Genomic DNA, 26,625 nt, shown 5'->3' on the forward strand with positions numbered 1-26,625 from the left:
GTTTTTCTCAATTTTATGAAAAGATTATATTTCAAATAAATATTATACAAAAAATTGCATTCACACATCGTAATAATTTTTGATTTATTTGACTCTGAACGCAAAACTATATGAATAATTTTCCGTGTTTCTAATGGGTTGGCGGGGTACTGTAAGAACTCATGCTTGGAGAGGCTTTCTTAGAGGTGTCTAGGAACCTATTTTTCCGAGTACCAAACGAAAAAAAAAAATTTTTTTAATCACCCTAATATATAAAGTATCTGTAATACGACATAGATCAGGGTGCTACGGATAGCTTGCAGGTGAAGAATATGGATAGAACGGAAGGCGTTAAAGGAGGTAGCCAAAGAAGCATGGAACAATGGAAACAAAAATGGAACCAGGAAGAACATCAAATTGCAAAGGAGTTTCTATACAATCTGCAGTAATTTAAAGTATTTCAACCATTTACACACCATTGCGGGCAGTGTTGGAAAAAACGCGAAAGAGAAAAGCAAAAAGTAAAAGTAAAAAATTATTTTATATTGCATACAATACATATGGAAATACATAAGGACAGGCATACAATACATATGGAAATACATAAGGTATACACACGATGAGCAAGTAGTAGAAAGATCAAAACGCAAACAGTTTACAATTTGATGTCAAGTACTGAGAATGCTGCAAGAGCCAATTCAACTGTAGTAATTTCAATGCGCAGCCACTGGAGCATTCAGGCAGAAACAGCAAACGCCAACAACTCAGACCATGTGACGATATTAAATGCTTGGTGTAAAATCATAATTTCCACTTAAATTTCCTTCTTTCCTAAATTTCTTCCTTACAGACACTTGTGGCTGCCCTTTTAGCATAATCATCCTCAGGACTGAACAGGTCGCAACTATTCCTCATAATTTTGTCCACTTATTTGTTCATTATTTGCTCAGACCCATGTAAACATAGCCGCATAGCTGGTGGAAACAAGGATAGATGATCTCCATTTACTAACAAATAAGGTAAGGCTAAGTTCGGTAGGTAAAAATAACAATTCAATCTATTTCAACTTGCAAGGCTTAAAACCAGGAAGTATATCAATACCAAGTTAGTTTTTATAGTTAATTAGTTTTATGGTTAGTTAGTTTTCCTTCGATTTTTTTTTCACTCTAAGCTCAAATATGCACCGTTAAAAGAAATCACGCTCTCTTAATTTTATTAAGATAACTCACGTGTCGGGCGATATACGTGGTATAAAGTCATCCGGTTGTTCGAAGTCTGAAGTATTGACCTGATTCAACCCATTTTTGATACACAGAGTTAATCTTGTCGGGAAAAAATTCACTCTGAATTCCAATTTTACATCCCATACATTAACAGATATTTTTGATCAAAAGTCTACTATATACTGGGTCCACAATTCGGTACTTATGGACTTCAACAGTTTTTGTTGGATTTAAACAAGTTTTGATCATAAGGTGACATACTCGCGGAAAGTTCTATCCCTTTATATTAATTGCTTCTTGATTTGTTTTCTCAAAGGAAAGAATCAAATAGAATTTAAAATTGTGTAACAAGGGAAATAAGCGCAGCTGTACGTCCGACGCTTAGGTGAAATCGATTAATCGGGTTCCGCGATATGTGCCAGGCCCATCGTCCAATTTTTACCCCGGCTCCATTAAAGCTCTATCATACCATCTTAGGAGTAAAACATTAGGCCTCTAGCGTATTTAGTTATTGATTTATTACGCTTTTAGTAGCTTTTAACAGTACCGTTATACAGGAAGTGGGGTTGCCATTCGATTTCATCCATTTTCACACTATCGGAAGAAGTTCTTATAGTATTTACGATTGGTGAGTTCAGTCTTGTAGCGTAAGTGGTTTAGAAGAGTTAAGCTGTTATACTCTGTAGCGACATGTTGCAAGGGTACAGAAAGTTAGAAAACTTATTAACTTCGGCTGTACCAAAGCATTAATATCATTCACAGAGATAGTTATTATAGCACGAATTGTTAGATAATAATCTTTATAATGATTTTTATCAATTTAAACATTAGCTATGTTTTAATATGTAGTAGTCCGAACTGACTTCAGAAGTTTCTTAGGTACTAATCCATGCTAAATTTTATGTAGATATCATGAACAATATACATATATAATGGGTTGCCAAAAAAGTCTTGCGGTATTTTCACTAGTTGGCGCTGAAAGCGCGTAGTTCTAGTTTTATTCGTCGCATCGGGTCATGCTATATCTTTTTGGAAAGCTTATTTCACACGCTAACACGTGTTTGATTGATTGTCGTTTCTTTTAAGTCGTTCGTCAGTTATAGCGTCGCAAGCATGGAGCAAAATAAAGAGAAAATACGGCATATTTTACAGTACTACTACGATAAAGGCAAAAATGCATCTCAAGCCGCCAGTAAAATTTGTGCAGTTTATGGACCCGATACAGTTTCCATTTCCACCGCACAACGATGGTTTCAACGTTTTCGTTCTGGTGTTGAGGTGGTCGAAGATGCGCCACGCTCCGGAAAGCCTGTCGTCGAAAATTGCGATAAAATCGCTGAATTGGTCGAAAGAGACCGGCATAGTAGCAGCCGTAGCATCGGTCAAGAGCTGGGCATGAGTCATCAAAAATCTATTTCCATTTCAATAAAAAAAAATCAATAAAAATACCACAAGACTTTTTGACAACCCATTATATCTTATAATATCAAAAATCCTGTCAATCGTGATCAATCGATGAGTCAATTAGCACCTTAAGGTAAACTAATCAAGTGGCTTACATGCTGATATTTCATCCTTCCGATAGTGTACACTTGGCTCCTAATTACAATGGTGGGAGCTTTCGAAAGCAAGCCGACGCTACAAAAAAATTACAAGTACGGGTCACTTGACAAATTTGCTCGCCATGGTAGCAGCAGTCTAAAAACATCAGTTCGCAAAATTCTTCGCGTTAATGAACATTTCTCAGAAGAATTCAATCTTCATTTGGAAGCTGACATTTATTATTTCTTGCCATTAGTCTACGCTGTTCGACTAAAGACTTACAATTTCATTGAAATCTTAGTCAACACATATTGCGAGGCAAGCCAAATATTATTCTACGACAACTATAAATAAATTAAGCAGTTATAAATTATCATTCATGGGTCGGTGGGAAGCGAGGAGAAGTGAAGTTCGTCGCCACTGTAAGGTTATTAGCTATTATCGGCTGACACTGGGGTGCGGTTGCGCACACACATACTTATATCCGCAGTAGTGGCGGACAGTTTGCCTGAGGTCAATTCCACCGCTAATCGTATTTCAATTAAACGTTGAACAGGATAGTAAATACTATCAAGGTCAATAGCCAGTGGATGAAAATATTTATGAAATACGAGTCCGCCTGCCACGCATACTGCTTTCCACTCATATATCTAAGTGTAGACATTTTGTATAGTATAGTATGTGTTTGTTGTATACACAGGAAGAACGAGAAGAGTGGAGATCTAGGAACGAACCAAGTAAGGTTAGTTAGCTTTAAGTGAAGCGGAAAAATTTTTCCAAAAAAAAAAAAATTTTCCAGAAAAGTTGACGGCGACACTGAAGCTATGAAAATCTCTCATTTGTTTACAATACTCCGATGAGGTTTCTGCGACTTTAATTTCGGTAAAGGCCATAAAAACTTAATTGAGTGACTTTACTCCAAAACTTATCCTGAAATGAAAGTTAATTGGTGAACACAGTATTAAATTTTATATAGATAAAGGGAGAGGGGATGTGTTAAACTTGTGTACATAAACTTTTTTCCAACGTGCAGATGTTTATGCGGTGATAATGGTAATTATTTAATTGTACTCTACATAGTTACTTATTCGTACCCTACTTCTTAAGTATCCCATTCCATGGAATTTCTCCGAAAACTTAAGGGGGTATTCTCATGTAATCACTTAGAAAAATTGATTTTTTTTTTATATTTAGACATTAAAACCTATTGAAAGCATGCTGTGAAAGATTTAGACCGAAATTCATAGTATTTGTTAAGTTACAGCTCACAGTCGCCGACGTTTTGAAAGCGACTGTCTACCAGGTGCCATGACAAGTCTGCAGCTGCTACGTTTCTAAACGCATTTTTCTCGAATCATCATTTTCTGAAACTGTCATGGTCCTAAAAAAAAGTATTCAACCGATTGCTTTAAAATTTAAATATGTTCTTCTATTCATTTATTGTTATCGTTCCTACCAGAATTGTTTATTTTCGAAAATATTTTCACAATTTTTTTAAACGATGTTTAACGAAAAAAAAACAAGATTTTCTTGACTTTTTTCGTTCGGCATTTTTGTTTTTTAATGAAATTGATTATATTTGGTAGGGACGATAGCCGCAGAACTACTGAATAATAATCCATTCGATTTTTTTATTTCAGACAACATGAACAGCCGCTATCACCATGAGCAGTGAACTACTTTTTTTGTTGGGGACTACTTTGATTAAAAAAATATATACTATAAAGTAAAAATGTAAAAAACGAAATTTTTTTTTTGTATATTTCAAAATACAAATAAAAATATATTAAAAAATTAAAATGATTGAATTTTGTTGTTGCATAAAAAAAAATTTCCTAAAAAGTGGTAAAATGTATGCGTTCACATGAGAGTACCCCCTTAACGAATGTAAAAGACAGTTCGGCAACGACCAGCGAATAATTCGCACATGTCTTTAAATTCGCTATCACTTATGTAACTCTAGTACCGAATCACCACTGAATATACTGCTACCTAATCGGAAAACCAATGAACGTGAGCACGTACATTAGAGGGGTTCTATGTTTTTCTAAAAAATCGCGTTTGCGGAAAATATTCAATGAATCATTCTGAATAACTTTTCTTATGAGACTATGGGTCTAAAACCGGTTACGAGCCTGCGATTTTTAAGATGAAGTTTAATCTTTTGGGATCATAATAATTTCTTCGTCAGTTTTGGAAAAATATATCACATTTCTCCCATACAATCGATTGTTAATATATTTTATTTTCCTGCCTTTAAATAAAAAGCTAAGAGCTTGTAATATAGCAAAAAAGTGAAATAAGTAATGTCTGATAATCAGTCAGATAAACAATATAGGTTTAAAGAGACCCTCAACATCGGAGACACTTTAGTTGTATCCCAGCCCTGAGTTTTCTGCAAATATAGCATGGAGTTAAAATCACAGGAGAGATCATTTTCAAAGAGACTTTTCCTATCCTGAAACTCAAATTCGCATTTCTGAAAAAGCGACTTGAGCTAATTGCAGGTGGCTAAATGAGCCTTAGTCGCCTGTCCCACACCATACCTACACCCATCTCTAACACGCACACTTACCACACTCACCTCTACATCACCACACTTCACATCAACACCACCCATACGCGCGAGCGCAGGATCCACATACTCAAACACACACCACACTACTCAGCATGAAAAGGGTCAGGCTCTACACAAGTTAGTTCTGATTCGACCGCCTTTGAATTTACGTCGCTTCTCGCCACCGCTACGCTGCGTATTAAATTTTATTGTAAATTGAAGTCAGTTATATCAAGTGAAGTAATATTGTAAAACCAAAAAAAAGAAACCCCACAAATCAAGTGTTGATGCAATTTAAAGCAAATACAAGTTGGTGTTCCGTTTATATTGTTAAAGCGAAATCCCGAGGTTTTTTATTTTAAAATACATAAGGCTAACAAGTGGTAAGTGAAGCGGGCAAGCAATAAAACATTGGTCCTTCGAGCCGCAAAAAACGGCACTATTGAAACAAAAACTCTAATTTGTGACATAAACATATAGACAAAAGGAGGATAACAAAATCGTGCAGTGAGGCGACATATACATACATACATACATACACATATACAAAATTTAGTGCAATATACACTGTATACAAAAAAAAATTTATTGCAAGTGAAATCGAAGTGCAGTGACAAATACATACATACATACAAAAAAAAACTGTTGAAAACGGATTACACGAAACGGTTCCGTACCGTTACATCAAAATCAAAAAATAAAAATTTTTTATATCAAAATCAAAAAAAAAATATTTTTATGCTTATACAAACATTTCAAATTGCGGGTGAAACACAAAAATATAGCGTGTGAAATATATAAATACATATAAAATATTCTAAAAATTGTGCAAAACCCATAACGTGTAATTACCAAACCAACAAAACTAAACCCATAAAAGATTGTGGCAAAGGCCAAAAGATAACCCTCTATAACGTATGGTAGACTTCAGGCAACAAACCGTTTCACCTTCATAAATTGTACTGGTAGTAATTTTTTTCGTCTTGTCAAGCAATGTAGAATGTAGTCTACACTCCATTCCTCTAATCAAGCATAAGCAAAACAAACTAAGTGCCGTTACTTTTTTCCAATGAAGCTTTTTCTTCAGTGAAGTCAAATATTTCAAACAGAGAGCATGTGGTGAAGTACAGAAATTAATAAAAAATAGTTTCTGCGTTTATTTGTGCTTCTTTTTATAAAAATCAAAAAGGTATGTGTTCAAAGTTTACTATAAAACTTCTTTCTTTTCATATTTTCTAAGTAGTAGTGAACACTGCGAATATTTACATAAAATTATTCTTTTTAGGATGGCCAAGCGACTAAGGAGTCTGGCCAACAACGAGATCGCCCGTGCACTTGAGGATGATACTAAGAGTGAAGATGGTCTCGACTTTGACGACGACAGTTTGGCTGACCCTGATTTCGACCCAGATTTTGGCGAGTTGAATGAATGGTCTTTGTGAGATGGAATTGACATAGATTATTTGGTAGACTACTTGAGCGATGTCGATCGTAATTTCAATCCTGAGGAAGAAGTAGAACCGATGATTAGCAGCTTAGACACTCCAAATACCTCAGGACCTTCTACGAAACTTCAAAAGCCTGAAAAGCTAACACTGTGGAAGAAAAAGAATCTAGAGCTAAATGAGCAACAGCTGGCTTTCACTGGCAACGAGTCAATGCGTTCTGATATCTTGGATCTTGAGGCTCCTATAGACTATTTCTTGTATCTATTTCCACCTGAACTAATAAGGAAAATTTCTGAAGAGACAAACCTCTATTTGATACAGAAAGATGCGAACAATACTTTTCATGTATCTGAGATAGAAATACGACAATTTAAAGGTGTCGTTTATCTCATGTCTTTTAGTAAATTTGAAAATATTAGGCAGCATCTTCATTTCAATGACAACACAAAGTGTCTCCCAAGGAACCATCCTGATGCCGATAGAATCTTCGAAATTCGCCCAGTCGTTGATGCCTTGAACAAGGCATACGCCAAAGTTCCGCTAGAAATACGCAAAATGAGCAAATATGCTCTACAAAAGCGCGAAATATGCTAAAGAGATATAACCCTAAGAAACCTCATAAGTGGGGATACAAATTATTTGTTTTGAGTGGTGTTTCCGGGTTCGCTTATAAGACAGAGATAGAAACAGGTAAAGAGAATGTTGTCGGAGCCGACGAGCCAGATTTAGGAGCATCTTCAAACGTCGTAGTAAGATTATCGCGTATGATTCCACGACAACAAAACCACAGGATCTATTTCGATAACTACTTTACATCTTTGCCTTTGTTGGAATATTTAGCAAAAGAAGGTATTCTTTCGTTAGGAACTATTAGAAGAAATAGAATTCCTGCATTCGACAGATCAATAGAAGGTGAGCTTCTAGCGAAGAAACATAGGGGACCCACAACATGTGCCTCCACAAGCAGTCCGCCAAGATCAAGTCGGGCACTGGCCTCAATGGGCGGAAAAAAAAATCCGATGCAAGTTCCTGAAATGTGCCGGGTTCACTCACACGGTGTGTGAAAAGTGCGGGTTAGCTTTATGCTATACCAAAAACAAAAAATGTTTCAAGAACTTTTATTTGTCCTGAAGGATTTCCATTTTACTCATAATTTTGCCAACTTGCTTTATCACTGTTACTCATTGTTGCCTGTAAGCTACACTCCCTTTTTTTTGTTATATGTGTTATAAATGAAAAGTTTCAAAAAAAACAAAATAATTTCTGTATATTTTTCCCATAAAACTAACCGATTCCACTAAAAATAGTTAATTTGGAGGTTTTGAGTTATAAAGGGTTAAAAGAAAATAAAACAAAAAAAAAAAAAAAAATTCCTCAAAAACCACAGGCATCGGCTATCCCCCCCACCTTTATCTGCAGAAACATCTCTTAGCCCCTTGAAGCGGCTCAAAGTGAGTTGTATCGACTCCACTTTTTATTTAAAAATTATATTTTCATATTTGTACGTTGGTTAACAGATACAGTTTATATACATAAAAACTGTATTCAAGTCGGTTAACATTTTAAAAGAACGGTTGCTGCCAAACTGTTTCAGCTTACGGTTAATTTCCGGGAAACCGAAGAACAGTTTGGCACACTATATATATTTGTACATCCACATATATGTATGGACAGTATATACTATAATATAATTATATATATTCTGGCATATACATATCTAATACAAAAGGTCCTATTTACGCTTGCCCTTGTGTATCCAAACACACAAATTTGAAAAACAAAAAAAAAAAAAATTCAAGTATACACTTGACCCCATTTTCCGGCAATACCCCTTATACTCCAAAAGTATAAGCAGGATTGCGCAAATAGTAAACTTGGACAAATTCGATCAGTAAAAGAAAAAAAAGAAAAAAATACAACATACATATGTATATGCAAATACTTCTATTCATATTTTATATTTATTTATACATATATTGACATATAAGTACCAACCAAAGTTGGAAAACAACATATACACATATGTACATATGTATGTATAAATAATAATTATAAATTTCTGCAAAATTACATATTTTCTCATGTGTACTTAGAGTGTATACCTGCATCTAACCAATTTTCTTCTCCCGCGTTATTCGTACGGCAAAATAATATACATATACGCATACACACGGCATACAATTTGCCTATGCCGGTATATACATACTACATATAACGTACACAGGGTACATAAATAAATTAAATTTTAAATTACGATTTAAATATTTCGGAAAAAATTTCCGTGCGGTAAATGCAACCGTTTAATAAGGAAATAAGAAATACATTCTATTAATTAAAAAAAAAACACAATATATACGGACAGTTCGCTCTTAATGACGAAAATTTCAATTATGCTTGGGAAGCTCTAAAAGCTCGTTACGAAAACGAAAGAATATTAGTCGATAAACAAGTCACAATATTAATGAATTTACCAAAAATTCAGAAAGAAACAAGTGAAGAATTTATAAAACTTCAATCCACTGCTTCAAATTGCTTGTCGGTTCTAGCGACACAGAATATTCCCACACACAATTGGGACCTCATACTGGTAAATATATGCTCCGCAGCATTACCGGAAAAATCTTTGCTTCTGTGGGAGCAATCGCTCTCATCACGAAAAAAATGCCCAACGTGGCAACAAATGAAAGATTCCTTAACTACCCAATATGAAATTGCGGAAAGGGTAGATAAAAAACGGTCAGAACTAAAAACGTTCAACACGACCTAAATCGAAGTTTCAATAGACCCCTAGTAACAACCACAATTTAAACAGAAGCTTATTTAAAAATCAATCGTTCTCATCCGAACAATATAAACTAACGTCATGCGAACTGTGTAAAGGAGGGCACAAGCTGAAAGCTTGCGAAAAGTTTAAAAAACTTAATATCAATGAAAGGAACAACTTTGTCAGAGCAAAAAGACTCTGTGCAAATTGCTTGTCCCACTCACATAATCTCAATAATTGCGAAAGCAAATTCAATTGCGTATATTGCCACAAGAAGCATCATTCAATGTTGCATTTCAATAACTTTCCTAGCACACCCCAAAGTAGCGCTTTCTCCAAAAGAGCCACGGGTTTAGTTGCAACCGCAACTCCCGAAACACAAAATCCCGAAATTTGCCAAGAGACACCATGTTGCTCAAAGTCTTTAAAAACTCAAACGCTACACAGCGCGAATCAACGTAGGGTACTACTACCCACAGCAGTTATCTCCATCGAACACCGAGGAGAACTTTTCAAAATGAGAGCCCTAATAGACCGAGGATCACAACGATCATTCATAGCGTCTAGGGCACAAAATAGGCTAAAACTACCAACAAAACAATCCAATTATGAAATTACGGGAATGGGCGGAAGAGTAGTACAAAACTCAAATAAAATCTGCCCCATTACCGTAATTTCCCCCCAAGCGGATAAGCGCATTCAAGCAGAAGCTATAGTCTTACCGCAACTTACGAACATGCTTCCAAGCTATCACATAAATAGCAAGCATTGGCAAAAGGTTACACACCTAAAGCTAGCAGATCCTCACTGCAACACCCCCGCTCAAATAGATCTTCTATTAGGCAGCGACCTTATACCTCAAATTATTCTAGAAGGGGTTTAAAAAAATTTCAAGTAAGCCCGTGCGAAAAAATCATAAAAGGCAAATATCACTCATTCTACTTGCCACATCATGCAATAGTAAAGCCTGACAAAAAAACCACAAAGGTTAGAGTTGTCTTTAATGCCTCGAGATCCATTAGCTCGGAGAATTTGCTAAATGATATTCTATTTACGGGACCCACACTCCAACCAGACTTGATGCTCCTCATATTAAATTGGCGTATATACAAATACGTTTTCAATGGGGATGTCGAAAAAATATATCGACAAATAATGGTACATAAGGATGATCAAGATTTTCAACGAATTATTTTTCGAAAATCTCCCAATAGTCCACTAAGCGACTTTAAATTAAAAACAGTTACCTTTGGCATAAACTGTGCCCCATACCTCGCCATTCGTACACTCCACGAACTGGCAGAAGACACAATGTCTGAATTTCCTCTGGCAACACAAGTATTAAAAACACAAACGTATGTAGACGATATCCTGTCTGGGAGCCACAGCCTCTCACAAGCATACGAGTCCTTATCACAAGTGATAAAGGCCCTCAACACCGCAGGGTTTCCTCTAAAAAAGATCACCGCTAATCACCCAAGTATCTTAAACAAGTCAGGAAGGGCTAAGTTCGGGTGTCACCGAACATTTTATACTCTCGCATGATAAAGTGATAATCGAGATTTCATTATCCGTCATTTACATATTTTTCAAATACCGTATTTTTGTAAAGTTTTATTCCGTTATCATCATTGGTTCCTAATGTATAAAGAAAAGGCATCAGATGGAATTCAAAATAGCGTTATATTGGAAGAAGGCGTGGTTGTGAACCGATTTCACCCATATTTCGTACATGTCATCAGGGTGTTAAGAAAATATTACGTGCCAAATTTCATTGAAATCGGTTGAGTAGTTCCTGAGATATGGTTTTTGATCCATAATTTCTAAAAAAGCCTGGGTGCAGCAATTTCATCCGTAAAATGTAGTGTTTCTGACGTTTTTTGTTAATCGGTTAACGCACTTTTAGTGATTTTCAACATAACCTTTGTATGGGAGGTGGGCGTGGTTATTATCCGATTTATTCCATTTTTAAACTGTATATGGAAATGCCTGAAGGAAACGACTCTATAGAGTTTGGTTGACATAGCTATAGTAGTTTCCGAGATATGTACAAAAAACTTATTAGGGGGCGGGGTCACGCCCACTTTTCCAAAAGAATTGAGTCCAATTATGCCCCTCCCTAATGCGATCCTTTGTGCCAAATTTCACTTTAATATCTTGATTTATGGCTTAGTTATGACACTTTATAGGTTTTCGGTTTCCGTCATTTTGTGGGCGTGGCAGTTGGCCGATTTTGCCCATCTTCGAACTTAACCTTCTTATGGAGCCAAGGAATACGTGTACCAAGTTTCATCATTATATCTCAATTTTTACTCAAGTTACAGCTTGCACGGACAGACGGACAGACGGACGGACAGACGGACGGACGGACGGACGGACGGACAGACAGATATCCGGATTTCGACTCTGCTCGTCACTCTGATCACTTTGGTATATATAACCCTATATCTGACTCTTTTAGTTTTAGGACTTACAAACAACCGTTATGTGAACAAAACTATAATACTCTCCTTAGCAACATTGTTGCGAGAGTATAAAAATATACCAAACGATAACAAATTGGATACTAATTTCCTTATCTTTGAAAAGGAAAGTATAACAAAAACACTGGGCATCCAATGGAATGCGATATCGGACCAGTTCTCGTACCCGACAGAGTCCATAACCGCATTATCCGCCATAACAAAGAGGCAAATTTTATCCTCAATGGCAAAACTTATTAAAAACAATTATGATACAAGCGAAAATACTGATTCAAGAATTATGGCTAGATAGAACAGACTGGGACGAACAAGTGAAACCTCTTCGCTTAGAAAAATGGTCCCAGTTCACTAATAATCTGCCCGACATTTCGCAGATACAAATTCCACGGTGGGTAAACTATTCCCCCGAATACAAAGTGGAGCTACACGGCTTCTGCGGCGCCTCTGAAAAGGTACATTGTGCCACTATATATGTGCGCACACAAAGCGATATTGCAACTACAAGCCACCTACTAGTGGCAAAAGCAAAAATTGCGCCTCTAAAAACCATAAGTCTACCACGACTTGAACTCTGTGGCGCTCTGTTACTAGCAAAGCTAGTTTCCATGGTACAGACCCATTTAAAGATGGCAAAATATAAATTATACCTCTGGTCCGATTCCAAAGTAGTTCTAGCCTGGTTTGAAAAGCCACCACACGCGTGGAAAATATATATTTCTAATCGAACGTCCCAAATACTTGATCTAGTAGGATCAGCCACTTGGCGGCACGTAGCCAGTGCTGACAATCCTGCCGATCTTGGGACAAGAGGGTGCAAACCCCTTCATCTCGCCACCACCACCCTCTGGTGGAATGGCCCCCGATGGTTAACAGAATCTCCCGATTCTTGGCCACAATCGCCAATGCGCAACATAATTGCCCCCGAAAGTCGAAAAATCGACACCTACCACACAATATTGGAGGATAATGACATCCTTGAACGATTTTCATCGTTCCCCCGAGTACTCAGAGTAGTCGCCTATATGCTCAAATTCATAGAGCAACTTAAACTTAAAGTTAAAGGAGTAACTTACACCCATTGCGATACATTGACGCACCAGGACTTACAAAAAGCAAAGGTCGCGCTTATCGCCTCAACGCAAACGCGCTACTTCAGTCGCGACATATCGTTACTAAGAGAATCGAAGCCAATTGACAAAAAGAGCTCACTCTTAGTACTAAACCCATTTCTTGACACGAAAGGTCTGCTTCGTGCCAATGGTCGGCTCGCTAATGCAAGCCTGACTTACAACGAACGCCACCCCATCATAATACCTGAGAAGTCTCCTTTTGCCACATTACTCCTGAATTACATCCATATATTAATGTTGCACGCAGAGCAGCGCCTCATGCAACATATGGTACGCCAAGAGTATTATATTCCCCGTCTTAAGCCCCAGATCAAGAAATGCATTTTCATGTGCAAGATCTGCACTATGCATAAGCAAAAAATGCGAACTCAGATTATGGCAGCACTTCCACCTGAACGCTGCAATTTCGCTCTGCCTTTCACGACTACCGGTGTCGATTTTGCTGGGCCTTTTCAAATAAAGGCGTCCATGCTAAGATCTCCCACTCTCATGAAAGGCTATGTGGCTGTTTTGTATGTTTCACGACAAAGGCAGTACACCTTGAGCTGTGTACTAATCTGACGACGGAGGCTTTTCTCGCGGCATTTGCTCGCTTCGTCGCTCGACGTGGCTTCCCCTCCAAAATCATGAGCGATAATGGCAAAACATTCATAGGAGCCCAACGAGCCACAGAAAAACAGTTTGTGGATTTCTTAAAACAAGTGTCCCCTGATATCGTACAAAAGTACGCCCCTCAAGGTATCAATTGGCAATTTATACCTCCAAGCGCTCCTCATATGGGTGGTTTATGGGAATCAGCTGTAAAGAGCTTCAAATCTCATTTCAAGAAGCTAGCCGGCAGCTATAAATTTAATTATGAAGAATTCACGACATTATTAGCTAAAATTGAAGCCGTTCTCAACTCACGGCCGCTCACAGCACTATCACAAGATCCCTCCGACTTCACAGCCCTAACTCCAGGGCATTTCCTAAAAGGAGCACCCATTCTGGCCACACCTGAGCCAGGCGTGGAGTCGCTATCCTTATTAAATAGATGGGAAAGAATTAAAATTCTCCATCATAATTTCAGTAGCCGATGGAAAGAAGACTATATAAAGGACCTCCACAAGAGGTACCGATGGAAAAATACAGAAAATGCGCCAAAAGTTGGAGATTGTGTCCTGATTCACGACGATTGCCTGCCACCTACCGAATGGCGGCTGGGCCGCATAGAGAAGCTTTATCCAGGCTCCGACGGTCATATTCGCGTAGTCGATCTCCGTACGCAATCCGGAAAGCTAACAAGACCGCTCGTCAAACTATGCTTCTTACCGATCGCCGATAACCGCGAAACGAAAACCGATAAACCGCTAAAATAAACCGAATATAAAAACAAAATAAAATAAAAATTTAGATAAATAGCATCTATATATATTTAAAGCAACACACAAAAGTAGTCGATTAATCTAACGACCCACTCATGCCGCATAACGTGGCAGCCATGCTCATATGTCCTATATGCAACCAAATTCTAATTGAAATAACACTCTTTCAAGCAGATCAATATGGATGCATACATGCCAGCAGCCGCGACACCAACCACTCGTTCGGCTGTAATTGTCCCATGCCAAGCGGCTGCCCCAGTTGCAGCGCCCCGACAACCACACCAGCGGCGCCTCGGAGTGGACCGGTAGCAGTGCCGTCAACACACGCGCTAGTCGCAGACCCACAACGCCGTAGAAGTCCTCTATGTCGTCGACCCCACCGGCTGCCACAGTGCGTCATCTTTAAGGGATTGCCGCCTCAGCAACGCCAGTTGGTCGTGCAAGCGCACGGCCATTGTCTCAATTGCCTGACGCCTATCCACCAAACCTACGAATGTACATCGGGCAATGTGTGCCAGATTTGTATGCGGCCGCATCACACGATGTTGCACCGTACAACGCGAAACGAAACCAGTCCACCCCCTGGCGGCCGCAACCGCGGCGCAATACGACGGCCGCCATTAAGCCGGGATGCACGGTCCCGTCGAACAATAGGGCCATCATCATCATTGCCCGGCGGCCACATAATGGGGCGTCAGCACGACGCCAGCAACAACGACCGCGTCCGCGCCGCACCTCAGGCCTCAGCAGCGTCGTAGCCACTCTCCAGCAACTTCAGAGGATTCTAGGCTGAAATATTCGCCTAGGGGGGCCGGGATGGCTAAATGAGCCTTAGTCGCCTGCCCCACACCACACCTACACCCATCTCTAACACGCGCACTCACCACACTCCACATCAACACCACCCACACGCGCGAGCGCAGGATCCACATACTCAAACACACATCACACTACTCAGCATGAAAAGGGTCAGGCTCTACACAAGTTAGTTCTGATTCGACCGCCTTTGAATTTACGTCGCTTCTCGCCACCGCTACGCAGCGTATTAAGTTTTATTGTAAATTGAAGTCAGTTATATCAAGTGAAATAATATTGTAAAACCAAAAAAAAGAAACCCCACAAATCAAGTGTTGATGCAATTTAAAGCAGATAAAAGTCGGTGTTCCGTTTATATTGTTAAAGCCAAATCCCGAGGTTTTTTATTTTAAAATACATAAGGCTAACAAGTGGCAAGTGAAGCGGGCAAGCAATAAAACAGCAGGGAAAGAAAAAGATTCACGGAAGTAACTTGCGCCATTCCTATTAAGATCGTTAAAAAGTGTATGAAAATAGGGTTTATTAATACTCATTCATGATTATCAAGAAAAAACGTCAACCTCTGTTACACCGAAGCAATACTACCCTCCCAAAGAAAAAAAATCCATACAAAATATTGATTCCAATCGTACAGTTTATATGCTAGCTCGATGCTATAGTGCTCCTGGAAAATAATTTATGCTGAGTTTCGTGCTCGACAAATAAAAAAGATTCCATACAATTACATGAATTTGATTGTACAGTTTATATGAAAGCTATATGCTATAGTGGTTCGATATCGGCGCTTCTGACAAGTTAGCAGATTCTTGGGGAGAAAAGGATATGTGAAAAATTTCAAATCGGATACCTCAAAGACAAGTTTGCGTGTTTATAGACAGACAGAAAGGCATGATACTGTCATCACAAAACTCATTCACCTCACGCGTTTAAGTGTAAATTAATTACCATTTAGCATTTCTAGCTTGAAAGTCACGACTATTCATAACGATTTAAGCAAATAAGTAATGTATATGTGCGGTTGTGTGTAACGAAAATTTCTGTTTCATGATAAGTAAGCATTTATTCAAATTATATGGTAGTAATACCATTAAGTGCAACAATAGCAACAAAATGCATTAAGTTGCATTGGCCTACCACTTCTCACAATTGAATTTTATTGTATTGTATTTCAGGAAGTTAAATTTGCGACAAAGGCAATGTTTTAACGAATGATCCCAGAAGAGATAATTTTTTCTACAGTCTTAGTCTAGCTGGCTTGGATCCATGCAAGTTGAAAGAGTATGAAAAGTGCGGTTACACCCGAACTTAACTCTTCCTTATTATACCCTGAACAGGGTATATTAAGTTTGCCACGAAGTTTGTAACACCCAGAAGGAAGCGTCGGAGACCCAAAAGGTATATATATATATATATAAATGATCAGTATGTTGCGCTGAGTCGATTTAGCCATGTCCATCTGTTTTGCGTTGCAACCGGGTGCCGGACCCAAAGTACGGCAGAGGTTTTAGATGGGCCTTGCGCCCTACCAAGGTGGTTAGTGTGTCCATGCCACACTGCCAATTGGTACTGAAAATGCTTTACCAGTTTTCAGGGCGCTGATCGACGCATTGCATTGATCCGTTGTGCTTTTGAGCACCGTGTAGTTGAGCTGTCGACAGCAGGATCCCACGTTAAACACAATCAGACGTTGTCCGTGCGTCTGTCCGTCCGTCTGTCTGTCTGTATATATATGAAATAGTCCCTCAGTTTATAAGATATCGTTTTGAAATTTAGCAAACATCATTATCTCTTGAAGAAGCTGCTCATTTGTCGGAACTGCCAATATCGGACCACTATAAGATATAGCTGCCATACAAACTGAACGATCGGAATGAAGTTCTTGTATGGAAAACTTTCACATTTGACAAAGTATTTTCACAAAAGTTAGCACAAGTTATTTTCTATAGGAAAAATGTAATCTCCGAAGAAATTGTTCAGATCGGTTAACTATAGCCTATATTTGCCATACAAACTAAACACATAGTTACTAAAAAAATGCACCTGTGAAGGGTACATTAGCTTCGGACGATATATCTTCATGAAATTTGATATGAGTTCTTAATCATAGAAATAATACAAGTAAGGAAGGGCTAAGTTCGGGTGTCACCGAACATTTTATACTCTCGCATGATAAAGTGATAATCGAGATTTCATTATACGTCATTTACATATTTTTCAAATACCGTATTTTTGTAAAGTTTTATTCCGCTATCATCATTGATTCCTAATGTATATACTCGTATTATACAGAAGAGACATCAGATGGAATTCAAAATAGCGTTATGTTGGAAGAAGGCGTGGTTGTGAACCGATTTCACCCTATCTCGTACATGTCATCAGGGTGTTAAGAAAATATTATATACCGAATTTCATTGAAATCGGCGAAGTAGTTCCTGAGATATGGTTTTTGGTCCATAAGTGGGCGAGGCCACGCCCATTTTCAATTTTTAAAAAAAGCCTGGGTGCAGCTTCCTTTTGCAATTTTTTCCGTAAAATGTAGTGTTTCTGACGTTTTTTGTTAGTCGGTTAACGCACTTTTAGTGATTTTCAACATAACCTTTGTATGGGAGGTGGGCGTGGTTATTATCCGATTTATTCCATTTTTGAACTGTATATGGAAATGCCTGAAGAAAACGACTCTGTACAGTTTGGTTGACATAGCTATAGTAGTTTCCGAGATATGTACAAAAAACTTATTAGGGGGCGGGGCCACGCCCACTTTTCCAAAAAAATTGCGTCCAAATATGCCCCTCCCTAATGCGATCCTTTGTGCCAAATTTCACTTTAATATCTTTATTTATGGCTTAGTTATGACACTTTATAGGTTTTCGGTTTCCGCCATTTTGTGGGCGTGGCAGTGGGCCGATTTTGCCCATCTTCGAACTTAACCTTCTTATGGAGCCAAGAAATACATGTACCAAGTTTCATCGTGATATCTCAATTTTTACTCAAGTTACAGCTTGCGCGGACGGACGGACAGACGGGCGGACGGACAGACAGACATCCGGATTTCGACTCTACTCGTCACCCTGATCACTTTGATATATACAACCCTATATCTGACTCTTTTAGTTTTAGGACTTACAAACAACCGTTATGTGAACAAAACTATAATACTCTCCTTAGCAACATTGTTGCGAGAGTATAATAATATCAGAAGAAATTGTTCAGATCGGCTACCATACAAACCGAACGATCGAATTCAAGGGCTTGAATGGAAAACTTTGTCACTTGACGCGGTATCTTCACGAAATTTGACATGGACGCTCAAGGTAATAACATTATCTCCGAAAAATTGTTAAGATCGAATTACTATAGTATAGAGCTTCCATAGAACTGAACACATAGTTACTAAAACAAATGCACCTGTGAAAGGTATATTAGCTTCTGTGCAGCGGAAATGCAAGTTAATACCACCAGTTCACATTACATGAACATATTCTTTATCTGTCATAAATATGTAACATGACACTTACGACCCATATGGTCCGTATTGAAACATTATGTGTACTTTGCTAATACTGTCCACCTTTGGTGGTCCCAAAATATAATTCATAGATTGTAAGATGAATCTTTCCACTTGTAACATATGTCATATCTCAAGTGGATTGTAGATATACTTCCTAGAATGTAAGATAAATATTTGTATCTAGACTTAAGCAAAATACTGTATATAAGAAAACATAATAAATAAAACGAGGCAGTTGACCACGGGCAGTTGCCCGTAGTTGCTCACAAAACTCAAAGTGAGTTATTAATTGGCGATCCTGCCAGGAGAATCGTAAAACTCCTGTTGGACCAAACCCAAAAAAAAACAAACAAAACGCAAACAAGCATCGCGAACTCGCGAGAAAAGAAATACAAAAGTACTAGTGTGTTACTCAAAGCGTACGGTAGCAATTAGAAACGCGCTAAGCAATGAACGGCAAAGTAAAAAGGGTTGAAAAAAAGCTAAGTCCAAAAAGAGACACATAAGCAAAAAAAATCTCAGCGCCACTTAGAAAAATATTGAAAAAAATTCGAGTGTGTGTTTGTGCCACCAATTGCCAATCGAACGCGCCTCGTCTAAACGGATTACGGGCAAACAACAAGCAAACGTACGCGTTACAAAAAAAAAACATACAAGTTTTTAAAACAAAAAACTACAACAGCAAATATAAAGTGATTTCAAAGTTTGAATTGAAAAAAAACTGAAACTGAACATTTGCGAAAAATTCAAAAAAATAAAAGAAAGTGTGATCCACACTACAACAGCAAATACAAAGTGATTTCAAAGTTTGAATTTTGAAAAAAAAATGAAAGATCATAAGACATTCACATAAAAAACGCTGAAAGCCCCCATTAAAAAAAAAAGAGTCAAAAAATTTCTGTAACTCAGAAATTTCGCCAAAAACCTCACACACGGCCTCCAACGACGATCATCGCCCAACCAAACGCCAAAATTCTACTCAAAAAGCAACAGCAGCAGCAAAGGCAACAATAATCGCAACAGTAGCAACAGCAACAGTAACAACAGCAGCAGTAGCAACAACAATATAAAATTAGTTGTAAGTAAAGCCTATATTTATTAATTAAATGGGAAAAAATCCCACTAATATTAAGTATGAATAAGTAAGGAAGGGCTAAGTTCGGGTGTCACCGAACATTTTATACTCTCGCATGATAAAGTGATAATCGAGATTTCATTATCTGTCATTTACATATTTTTCAAATACCGTATTTGTGTAAAGTTTTATTCCGCTATCATCATTGGTTCCTAATGTATATACTCGTATTATACAGAAAAGGCATCAGATGGAATTCAAAATAGCGTTATATTGGAAGAAGGCGTGATGTGAACCGATTTCACCAATATTTCGTACATGTCATCAGGGTGTTAAGAAAATATTATATACCGAATCGAAAATCGGTCTAGTAGTTCCTGAGATATGGTTTTTGGTCCATAAGTGGGCGAGGCCACGCCCATTTTCAATTTTTAAAAAAAAGCCTGGGTGCAGTTTCCTTCTGCAATTTCTTCCGTAAAATTGAGTGTTTCTGACGTTTTTTGTTAGTCGGTTAACGCACTTTTAGGGATTTTCAACATAACCTTTGTATGGGAGGTGGGCGTGGTTATTATCCGATCTCTTCCATTTTTGAACTGTATATGGAGATGCCTGAAAAAAACGACTCTGTAGAGTTTGGTTGACATAGCTATAGTATCTATGCCCCTCCCTAATGAGATATGTACACTTTAATATCTTTATTTATGGCTTAGTTATGACACTTTATAGGTTTTCGGTTTCCGCCATTTTGTGGGCGTGGCAGTTGGCCGATTTTGCCCATCTTCGAACTTAACCTTCTTATGGAGCCAAGGAATACGTGTACCAAGTTTCATCATGATATCTCAATTTTTACTCAAGTCACAGCTTGCACGGACGGACAGAAGGACGGACGGACAGACAGAGATCCAGATTTCAACTCTACTCGTCACCCTGATCACTTTGGTATATATGTATAACCCTATATCTGACTCTTTTAGTTTTAGGACTTACAAACAACCGTTATGTGAACAAAACTATAATACTCTCCTTAGCAACTTTGTTGCGAGAGCATAAAAAAACAAGATAAAATCTTATCTTAACAAGATATACTCTATTAGCATATCAAATATATACAAATTATATTAAATTAAATCTAAAAAATTTCAAATGAAGGCTCGACCAGCCAAATAATAAAGTATTTTTTAAAACCGCGATTCACTACCGCAAGGGGGACCCTCCGGTTTATAAAATAAACTCAGTTCTGCGAATCTGAACTCCAGACCCTCCAGAATAAAAGAATATCTTTTTCCAGAAAAGATCAAAACAAATATTTAAATATAGACAGGCAACAAAATATATGCCATTTAAATATTTTTAATAGGAAGTTATTACAATAGATTTATGCAAAAAGAAATTTAACTATATATATTTTTGTAAGTATTACTATATACATGTGTTATTTCATGAAACTCACAAATATATAAAAAACAAAAACAAACAAAACCGAAAAATAAATTTAAAGGAAAAAAATATAATTCTTTGGGAGCAGAGACTACTGAAGTGCCTGCCGAAGACTTTTCCGGCAATATTTTATTAACAAAAAAAAAATATTTTGGGACAAAAACGTCCTAAAACGCCAGCTGAAGATTCATACCAGCAGAGTAAAAAGAAGAATTATAAAAAATAATGTAGAACGAAAATGTTCTACAACGCCAACCGAAGTTCATACCGGCAAAATAAAACAAAAAAATAATGGAAAAAATATATAAAATAAATATAAATATATATAAATCAAAATATAAAAATTCAATATTTATATTACTTTGAACAAAAACGTCTTAAGGCACCAGCCGAAGAAAGTACCGGCAATACTAAAAATAAAAAAATACTTTAAAATTGTGGAACAATCAAGTTCAACAACGCCAGCCGAAGATTTTACCGGTAAAATAAAACAAAAAAGAATGGCGAAAAGCCAAATAGAATATAAAAATTTAAAATACTTGGGACTAGAAAATCCTAAAAATAAATAAATAATTTCAATAATTGGGGTACTCACAAGCCGTCGTAAAGCTTCGTAAAATCGTAAAATTATAAATTTTTACACTTGCTTAAAAAAAATGTTGTTAGATTTCATACAAAAATGAGTCTACACATTTACAATTCTCAATGTTATGTTTTCGAATCGTTATAACTTATAACTTCATGAGACTTGAGAAAACCCTAAATGTAAAAGAAAAGTTGCTGATATGTATTCAGGCAATAATACAATAAAAGATGTCATATATAAAAATACTTCCATCAAAAAATAATTAGAAGTCAAAAATAATATAAAATGTATCGGATGTATATTTAAGAGTCAAATTTAAATAAATTGTAAAATAAATTAAGATTTCAAAATAGTACTGTTCAAATTGATAATATAATCTATAGCCTCACGTACTACTATATATCCATTTGAATCGGGACGCTTCAATTTAGAGGTGGGGGACTTAATACCACCAGTTCACATTACATGAACATATTCATTATCTGTTATAAATATGTAACATGACACTTACGACCCATATGGTCCATATTGAAACATTATGTGTACTTTGCTATCTCAAGTGGATTGTAGATATACTTCCTAGAATGTATGATAAATATTTGTATCTAGACTTAAGCAAAATACTGTATATAAGAAAACATAATAAAGAAAACGAGGCAGTTGACCACAGGGAGTTGCCCACGGCAGTTGACCACGGGCAGTTGCCCGTAGTTGCTCACAAAACTCAAAGTGAGTTATTAATTTGCATACTTTTATACAGCTACTCACGAGATAATTACTAGTTGTGCGTGTATATAAATGGAACTCATCAAGCTGCAGATGGTATGAAAAGGGCATCTGTGGAAATTGTTGAAAAATCAATTAAAGATACTGCCAAAGGATTTAAATGAAAAATAAAAAATATGAGTTTCGTAAAACTTCATAATTAATTTGGCAAGCCTATGCATACTAAATTGCAGTTCCTTGTATACTTTTGTTTCAGCATTACAGTTGATGTTTAGAAGCCATAAAACACAAACAGAATAGCAGATATTCAATTAATTTATCTCAATTCTTCGGAAAAAGCAATCATAGCAGACGAACATAAAACGTGCTAAAAATATCCGAAACATTGACCCTTTTCGACCAATCTGAGGCAAACTAAGCTACCGACCAAGTTAGCTAAACTAATACCAAATATGGTGCTTTTGAAGTAGATAATTTTGTACATATTCAGACCAAACTACAATATTTTAGGGTGACGACTTCCGATCAACCTGAAATTTTACGCATGTCTTTCTTTAACTAAAAATCTGCTCATTTGTCGGAACCTCGGATATTGGACCATTATAGCAAATAGCCACCACACAAACTGAACGATCAAAATCAAGTTCTTCTGAGTAACCTTTTTAGTTTGAGAAGAGTATTACGGTGCAATCGAAGTCATTGGTTTTCTTGTTTATTTTTTGTTCCTTTTTGCAAAATTATTTAAGAAGCAATCGTAAACTTGCCCAGACATTTAATTTTTATTGCGCTAAAAAATGTGTCTTCTTGTTGTAAATTTATGATAAATTTGTTTGTTGTTGTGCCGTATATTTCATCCATTCGAAGTTCGTAGATATGAACTGTTAATTTTTTTGTCTTTTAGTCCAATAAAATAAACATTACTGTAAATACAAGGTATTTTTCAAAGTAAACAGAACTTTTTGAATATAGCGTCCCCGGTGACGCCAGCTATATGTCGACTAGTGCATTAGAATCTGCTGTCTTTATCAATTGTCCAGTGAGAATGACATGACATTTCATTGATTGGAAGTGAAGTTATTGGGTTTCAAGTGTCAGTATGTTTGTGTTATCGGTGCAAAAATGAGCTTCGAACAAAGAGCCAACATTAAATTTTGTTTAAAAATTGGTAAAACTTTTACCGAAACGTTTCAATTGACGAAACAAGTTTATACCGATGATTGCCTATCCCGGAGCAGAGTGCACGAGTGGTTTCAACGTTTTCAAAGTGGTCGTGAAGACACAAATGAAGGTCAACAAATCAAATTCATCAAAAATCAGCCGAAATCATCATTGAAATTCATGAAAATAGAATTGAACATCTCCAAAGCATCCATTTATCACATTTTGACCGAACATTTGAGCTCACGAAAGGTGTGTGCCCGGTTTGTTCCGCACAAATTGACTGACGACCAAAAATTGCTCAGAATCCAACGTTCGATTCGACACTTGTGACCGATTATTTGATCAAAACTCACATTTTAACCATTAGCCACTCCCGTATTCATCTGATGTGGTACCGTGCGACTTCTTCCTTTTCGGAAAATGCATTTTCCCATGAAATGAACGCGTTATGCAGACGTAGAAGCCATTCAATAGGCTTGAACCGGCATACTGGCGGCATTACCGGCCAACGAGCTAAAACACTCGTTCGACATGCTTTTGGACCGTGCAAAAAGCTGTATTCAAGCAGGAGACTATTTTGTATAAAATAAATTGATTTTGTCGAAAAAACCAATTGTTCTGTTTTTGTTTTTAAGTCCTGTTTACTTTGGAACGTACCTTGTATATACAATTTTCACATTAAAAAAACCACAATTACATTTACTATTTATTCATTAAAACTAAACAAAGAAATCAAGTGCTACAAATAGTATAGCTTTAAAAAGGAAATGAAAACGTGGGGAATTTGCATTAGAGAACACTTAAGAAAAAGTTTCATTTTGAAAGAGGCAACAAAAATTGCGGGAAACTTTCACTACCCTTCCTGCATTTATGATTTTGAAGAAGAGTGAAGACGCTAAAAAAACAATATGGAACTGCCGTTAGAAAAAGATCAATGCTTTGGTGAAAATGGGCGATTTCACTTGCAGCTTTTGTTTTGCCGTTCATTTTGGGTATTTAGAATTGTGCACCAATATTACGAACGTATTCTAATTTCTGCCTTTGTGATTATTGTGGTATATTTTGTAAGCAGTTCGTCGCATTCTGCTTTGATGATACTATCACAGCTGGAAGCTGCTGGTATTTATGTTGCTAATTGGGTGAAATTCTATTTTTTGGGGCGGCAATTCTACGCAGTATATGTATATGTGTCGAGGCCTAATGAATTAGCGTGTTGTTTGAAGTAATTTAAATCCGAATATTTGATTAATGTTGGACGTCTTATTCAAGTGTTATCAAGATTGTCAAATTTGTTAGTCAAAGTTTTTAATGCAATAAGGGCTTGAAACGTCTTATTATACTCGGTTGCTTGACTTTTTCTTAACCTTAATAGAAGGTCTACACTTTTCTTGCTGTGTGTAAACCAAACCTTTTGAATTTTATTTGCTCCAACTCTTTTCAGAATATTAATAAATTTAGTTGAAGAATTTGTGAAAAACATCCATTTACTTTCCCTGGCAACTCCCTTTATCAAAGTTCTGTCTACGTTGCGTCGGTTTTTGAAATATCAAAAACTAGTTTTTTTGATATGTATTTCTTTATTACGTATAGAATATTTTCTCAAATTTTCAAGGCAATCGCAACAAAAGTGTAGAAGATATTATTGGCTACTTCAACTTTTAATCGTGTTTTTCTAGAAACATCTTTTTCAAAGTCGGTGGTAAAGATTTCCCAGCAAATAGTAAAGCGATCTTATTGCAAGTTTTCAGTTCTTGTACATAGGATAACCTTGTGATTAATAGAAGGATTTTTTCGAATACTAATAATATTTTTAAGGCAATTTGTGGTAAAAATTAATTGAAGTCATATTATTAACTTTGGCAAAAATAGATTTTTTGTCTTCAAATTTTTCGATTAACCACCTATATACATATTAGGTTGTCAAATGTTCCCCTTCCGTCTTTTTGTCTTTCGAATTTCGCGGCTATGTATAAAGCGCCACAGAGCTCGTATCTGGCAATACTATACATCTTTAAACGGTCTTGACATAACCTACAAAACGACGCTATGCATGGTTAGTTCGGATATTGCGTTTAACAGTTATACAAAGACGTGTATACATGGAGTTCACTAACGCCGAAATTCGCGCTATTTTAAAGTTAAAGGCAAATCCACTAGAGAAACGTTCCGTGAGATTAATGCTATTTAGGGGGATGGTACTCTATCATTTCGAACTGCCATGGATAAGCCAGCCGGCGGAAAACCTGTGGCGATGAATACCGATCAAATCATGGAAAACATCGAGTTGGATCGGCATGTGGCATCTCATAACATTGCTCAAAAGATGAAAGTTAGTAACCAAACCATTTTAAATCATCTGCGGAAGGCTGGTTACATAAAAAAGCTTGATGTTTGGGTGCATGATTTGAAGCAAAAAATCTTATGGACCGAATCAACGCCTGCGATATGCTGCTGAAACGGAACGAACTCGACCTATTTTTGAATCGGATGGTAACTGGCGACGAAAAATAGATTAAATACGACAGTATCAAGCGAAAATGGTAGTGGTCGAAGACCGGTGAGTCGTCCCAAACTATGGCCAAGCTAGGATTAAGGGCCAGGAAGGTTTTACTGTGCATTGGGTGTGATTGGAAGGAAGTCATCCACTATGAGCTGCTCCCATATGGCCAGACGCTTAATTCTACCTTCTATTGTGAACACCTAGACCGCTTGAAGCAGGCGATCGACCAGAAGCATCCAGAATTGGCCAACAGGAAGAGTGTAGTGTTCCACCAGGACAACAGCAGAACACACACTTCGTTGATGGCTCTTTAAAAGCTACGGGAG

The 26,625-nt window shown here is 37.1% G+C and overlaps 1 long non-coding RNA gene across 9 annotated transcripts in view; it reads right to left on the bottom strand.

Annotated features, from left to right (window-relative positions):
• LOC126754677 (uncharacterized) overlaps positions 1 to 26,625 on the bottom strand; it is a 189,577-nt gene that overhangs the window by 74,206 nt on the left and 88,746 nt on the right. The window lies entirely within an intron of this gene.

The sequence above is a fragment of the Bactrocera neohumeralis genome, chromosome 4, assembly GCF_024586455.1.
Source record: "Bactrocera neohumeralis isolate Rockhampton chromosome 4, APGP_CSIRO_Bneo_wtdbg2-racon-allhic-juicebox.fasta_v2, whole genome shotgun sequence".
In the NCBI taxonomy this organism is placed as follows: domain Eukaryota; kingdom Metazoa; phylum Arthropoda; class Insecta; order Diptera; family Tephritidae; genus Bactrocera; species Bactrocera neohumeralis.